General features: G+C 44.5%; 1 non-coding gene across 1 annotated transcript; it reads left to right on the forward strand.

Annotated features, from left to right (window-relative positions):
- Nucleotides 1–2,085: 2,085 nt before the first annotated feature.
- LOC145399238 (5S ribosomal RNA) lies at nucleotides 2,086–2,204 on the forward strand. The gene has a single exon (XR_013897254.1). It is a non-coding gene; the product is annotated as a 5S ribosomal RNA (ribosomal RNA).
- The last annotated feature ends 4,042 nt before the right edge of the window (nucleotides 2,205–6,246 follow it).

Here is a 6,246-nt window from a genome sequence, read left to right on the forward strand (position 1 = left end):
ATGGAAAGGAAAAGGTAACACCAGTAATTAAAAAGGCCCTAAAACGACCAGACACAATACATTATTCAAAATGAAACATGTACAAACTTAGACTGAAAAATGCAGCCAACAAGCACCCAATCAAGCCATCCAGTGCAAGACTGATGGGAGCTCCTTGATAGGACAAGACACCACCACCACCAACAAGAAACATTTTAGGGAATTAGCACATAGTTGTAAGAGAAGTATTATCTAGTAAGACAAATACAGTACATCATACATTGCATGTAATAAAAACCGCAGAAGCACAGTTTGTGTGAATCTTCATATTGAGCAATTTTTTTCTGATGAAGACATTTTAGCTTTTTTCTTTTTCTTTTTTTCCCCAGGCCAAAGGAGCAGACATTCTAGAATCATACAGCTTCACTTACCAGCTTTGTAAGGATCTTAACAGCTCTAGTATTGCAGCTTACTTGCTCATTGTGGAAGAGCTGATTTTGAAACTAAAGGTATGTACTGTATATCATTCTATCTGTCTGTCTGTCTCCTTGTATATTGCTTGATGCCATAATCCTGGTAGGGGTGATTACAAAATGAACAGCTTCCATAACACCTTGTCCTCCACAATCAGGTTGTCCTTTCTGCAATTCACACACCCTCTCAGTCAATGTACACCTCTCCACCCCATCCCTCCATCTCATCCTTCTCATCCTGCCTTTACCTGCTCTCCACCTCACTCACATTCTTACCAGTCAATCTCTCACTCTCCAGTCTCTCCACATGGCCAAACCATTCAGGATGCTTCTCTTAAACCCTGGATGCCGGGCAATTTATACTGCCTCCAACCTCACTGTATGAAAATTTTTCCCAAAATTGCTTGTTTTCAAACCATAATATCTTGAAAAGTATAGCAGTTAGTGAAACAAATTAAAAACCATATTACTCAATAACTCTCCTTCTTGTAAATAAAAGCATCCCCAGGTCTGTTGGTGGTTGCATTGATGAGTAAGGACATGAAGAATATACATACTTTTTGGCCACGATGTTGGCTGAATTCATGCGTGTGCTCGCGGCTCCAACTTTGTCTTTGCTGTTATTGTGATTACTTCTCCAGTACTGGATAAACTAGACACAGTTGCATCCAAGACATGACCAGTGGCACTATCACTTAGCCCTTTCCTAGTGCAGTAGGTACCCACAGTACGCAAGTATGTGGGCAGCAGAGGTTGCTTACAAGGAATTCACTTACTCAGAATACATAAACTTATGGGAAAAATTACATATGGGCGGCACCCCCCTTCATCGGTAACCCTTGAGACTCCTTTCAGACCTAAATATTGTACTGTACAGGGAAACTAAGGCATATTACCTAAGATAAAGTAAACCAACAAGATTATGACTTTACTAGGTCAACAAGGATAAGGCTTAACTAAACCAACAAGAATATGGCTGCTCCCCTTAACCCAAGAGGACAACAGGTGAATTGTCTCCTGCACCACTCGATTGCGGGACAGTTTGGCATCAAGTCAATTCACCGTCACAACAATATCAAGACAATTCGCCTTCATTAATGAAGACAGCTATGGGTGACGCTAGAATAATTCAAAGGCGACTACAGCGAGGAAGAAACAAGTTAATTAAACCACCAGTGATGGAGAGTGGAGACTTGTCTGTGGGCCGCTTCCTGGGGAGGATCGGGAGGATGGTGCGATGTCTGAGGTGTCGGAAGTAGACTTTGGGGGGTTTATGAATGGAGTGAGTGCATTGGCTGGTGGAGGTGTCGAAGGTGCTGTGATGAGAGTGGTGAGGGGGGTGGTGTGTCGAGTGGTGCAGGGGACAGTTCGCTGTCAGGTCAATTTGCCGTCGGACAATTCCCCGTCAAAACATGGACCATTTCCCGTCAGGACAATTCACACCCTGGACAATGCCTCGTCATTCTATAAACACAGTACAGTATACTTCTATCTATCTATCTATCTATTGCCAGACACCATAATCCCGTAAGAGGTGGCCACTGACTTTGAGTTATTATTAATTAATCAGTACTTTAATAACCATCAAAGTCTGTGTTAATAGCATAGGCTTTGGATATTATTTATTAGTTGCACCAACGGCCATGCCACGTTGAGTACACCGCTTCCCGTCCGATCAGCGAAGTTAAGCAACGTTGGGTCTGGTTAGTACTTGGATGGGTGACCGCCTGGGAACACCAGATGCTGTTGGCATCCCTACGTGACAAGTGGGGTTGGTGGAGGAATAGTGCCCCTCCCTGTAAAACAATTAACTCTAAGCCCTTGGCCACCCCGTTTGGGATACATGGCGTCTGGCAATGAATGAATGAATGAATGAACCTTTAGTCAGTATTGACTAAAGGTGCAACTAATAAATAATATCCAAAGCCAACACTATTGAACATTGACTTTTATGGATCCCTCTGAAACATAGTTATTAAAATATTGATTAATTAGTAATAAGTTTACTGACTGGGAATCGTCTATGTTTTGATGGGGAATTGTTTGACGGCGAATTGACTTGACGGCGAATTATCTCGGAACCCTAGCTTTCAACTCCTGCACCACTCGACACACCACCTTCCTCACCACTCAAGTCACCAGCACTTTCGACACTTTCACTAGGCAATGCACTCACTTCATTCATCAACCCTTTAAAGTCTATTTCTAACACCTCAGACATCGCATCATCCTCTTGATCCTCCCCAGGAAATGGCTCATTGACAAGTCTCCACTCTCCATCACTGGTGGTTGGCGCTTCTTGAGGTGGCAATGTCGCATGCTCAGGCTAAACCCCGGATTTGGGTCACTCTTCGCTGCCATCCCACCTATTATGAGTTCAGTTCGCATCACTATTAAAAATACACTAAAATTCGATAAAAAATAGGTCCTCGCGTACAATGAGGATCACGTACTCTGAACTTGCGGTCTGTGGGTACCTACTGTATTTTATTAACTCTCATCCCTTCTCTGTCCAACTCTTTAATACAAGAGTTATCCGTTACTCCCAGTCCTTCATTTATGCAACAGGTCAACTCTGGAACTGTGTCCCTCTGTCTGTATTTTTTACTTCTTATGATCTCTGGTCTTTCAGACGCAGCGTGTCCAGGCATGTCAAAATGAACGGATATTGAAATTGGCTTTCTGTTTTATTGTTTTTGTTTTTTTCTTGGAAGGAACAGTCTGCGGGCTCCTGGCCTTTGGTTCCTTCATCCATGCATTTAAAAAAAAAAAAAAAAATCCTTGGAAAGAGGCTTGGCAGGGGTCCACATGAGGCAGGAACGGAATCGGATGAGAGGGTTAAGAAAACATCGTCCTACACTTGGCAAAGTCAGAGATGACTGAGTATGCTTGCTTTGGGTGCTGGGAGGCTCTCCCCACCCTTTGGTGGAGGTGACCACTTCAAACTGTTTGTGAAAACACTTGCAATTATAGTTGTCTCCTGGCGTCCCCAGCCCACCAGTTTCGCATCGGATGTAACCATCCCCCATTGCCGGGGGGTTAATATACTGCAGAACATCCACAGCAATATCACAGCATTCCTTCTTATCCTCATTTTGTTTTCAGAAACATTTTAGTCTCCAAGGAGGCTGTAGCACGGGCCAAACATGGTGGTACTCCTGAGGGGAATGGGAATGCTGGTGATAGGGAGAGCTGGAGCTCCTGTTTCACTAGCTGCTTAACCATCCCCCTTTCCTGACTTTTTCAGTGTGACAATAACATGGAGAGTAGACCAGGAACCTCTCCCAATCATTTCCTCTATCTTATGCAGTACACCACATGCACTTTACATTTCACACAACGTATCCCACTACGTTACAGGGGTTGGCGCCAGCAAGGGCATACGGCCGGAAAACTTTGCCCCTGCTACCTAGTGGCGGACTTTGGGGGGGGGGGGCGTAACGGGGGATCTGCCGGCATAGATCATGGTTCCAGGGCGAGATGGGATTTGAACCTGTGCCAAACGGTACAGGGCATTGCAGTTCCCAGGCTGCCGCTTCCACCCAATAGAGGGGCCTGAACCTGGAAACAGCACCCCAGGAGGCTGCCCTATCAGTGGGTGTATAATGGCTGGACAGTTGCAGTGCCAAAGCATGCTTGGAGGGTGTCTCTGCAGCTGTCCTGGCAGGGTGCCCCAAGGCCACTACCACAGCCACTGGTAAACTGGTGGGCTAGGGGTCCCAGATCCATTGCCTGGACCTGGGACTGTACAGTGAGTGGGGCCTGTGGTAAGTCTACCCCCTTTATTAATACTGACTATGAGTAAATACAAGAATAAGTTTCAAAGCAAGCCTGAGTACATTAAATCGCCTAGGGGGATGAGGGTGGGTTCATGGAATGTGGGAGGTTTGAGGGGAAGAGCTGGGGAAGTTGTTGAGGCATTCAGTAGGAGGTGGGTGGATGTGGCATGTTTGCAGGAAGTCCAGTACAGGGGTGGACCAACCAGAAAGATTGTTGGGAAGGACTGTTGCTATAAGTTGTTTTGGCAAGGGGAGACAGACGGAAATGGGGGTGTTGGTGTGATGGTTGCAGAGAAATGGGTGCAATATGTTATGAATGTTATGAGAGTAAGCGATAGGATATTGGTAGTGAAAATTCTGTTCAGTGGAATGATAACTGCAATTGTATCAGCATATGCTCCACAGGCAGGATTGGATGAAGTAGAGAAAGATAGACTTTGGGATGACTTAAGACGTGTAGTAGGTGGTATGCGGGATGATGGGATAGTGGTTTTGGGAGGGGACTTAAATGGTCATGTAGGTGAAGCAGCTCAAGGTTATGAAGGAGTACATAGGATATGTGTGTATAGTATAAGGAATGCGGAAGGGGAAAGGATACTCGAGTTTGGGGAGGCAACAAACATGATTGTGTGCAACACACATTTTAGGAAAAGGGAGAGTAGGTTAATTACATATGAGTCTGGGGGAAATAGCAGTCAGATGGATTATTTTCTGGTTAGGAGGGCTGATAAGAGATTAATGAGAGATGTTAAAGCTATAGGAAGTGAGGAGTGTGTGCAGCAGCACAAACTATTGATTTGTGATATGGTGCTTAAAGAATGAGTGATGGAAAAGAGGACATATGTACCTAAGAGGAAAGTGTGGAAGCTGGAAAACCAAGTAGTAAGGGATGCCTTTTATAGTGAGATGAGGAGAGTGGTGGTTGAACAGGGAGCTGTAGACAGAGGCGTTAATGAACAGTACAGAGCCCTAAAGAACAACCTCTTGAGAGTTACTGATGTAATATGTTGTTGGACAAGAAGCCTGACAAAAAGTAACTTGGTGGTGGGATGAGGGTGTTGAAGCTGCAGTTAAAGAGAAAAGAAGGCTTTTCCAGGAATGGAAGAAGGGTGGTAACAAGGAGGAATACTTGGCTGCCAAGTGTAGGGCTACAAGAGAGGTATACAGGGCGAAGTCTGATTCATAGAGACTTTTACTTGATAACCTAAATCATTGGGAAAGGAAAAATATGATATTTAAGGTGGCAAATCAGATGAAGAGGGATAAACGGGATATTATAGGTGAACAGTGTGTGAAGAATGATGAAGAAAGGGTAGTGGTGAACAGTGGGGATATTAAAGATGCATGGAGAGAGCATTATAGCTGGTTGTTGAATGAGGAGTTTGACTGGGACAGGGAAGGTCTGGAGCCTGTAGATCCAGTGTTTGTCCCTTGGCCTTTGATTGATGCTGCTACTGTGAGTGAAGCAATAGGCAGGATGCAGGTAGAGAGAAGGCAGCATGTGTGTCTGGGTTGACTGCCGAAATGTTGAAGGCCTCAGGAGATATTGGGGTGAGGTTAGTCACTGACCTGATAAATAGGATTATATATGAGTTTGTTGTCCCAGATGACTGGTTGAAGATTGTAGTTGTAAATGTATATAAAGGGAAGGGTGATGCCCTGGAAAGAGGAAATTATACAGGTAAAAAGCTTTTAGATCAGATAATGAAGGTAATGGAGAGAGTTCTAGAAAGTATGATTAGAGAAAGAGTGACTATTGATGAGATGCAGTTTGGGTTTATGCCAGGTAGGGGGACCACGGACCACTGATGCCATATTCATTGTTCGACAGCTTCAGGAAAAATATATTGATAGGAGAAGGGATCTGTATTTTGTTTTTGTTGATTTGGAAAAGGTCTTTGACAGAGTCCCTAGAGAGGTGGTGAAGTGGGCAATGAGAAAGCCTTGCTTGGAGGAGTGGCTGGTTAGGGTGGTTATGGCTATGTATGTGGGTGCTCGCTCCCAGGTAAGAGTGA

Source organism: Coenobita brevimanus, chromosome 5 (assembly GCF_032717465.1).
Source record: "Coenobita brevimanus isolate Jiangsu-jjx chromosome 5, ASM3271746v2, whole genome shotgun sequence".
Taxonomy (NCBI): domain Eukaryota; kingdom Metazoa; phylum Arthropoda; class Malacostraca; order Decapoda; family Coenobitidae; genus Coenobita; species Coenobita brevimanus.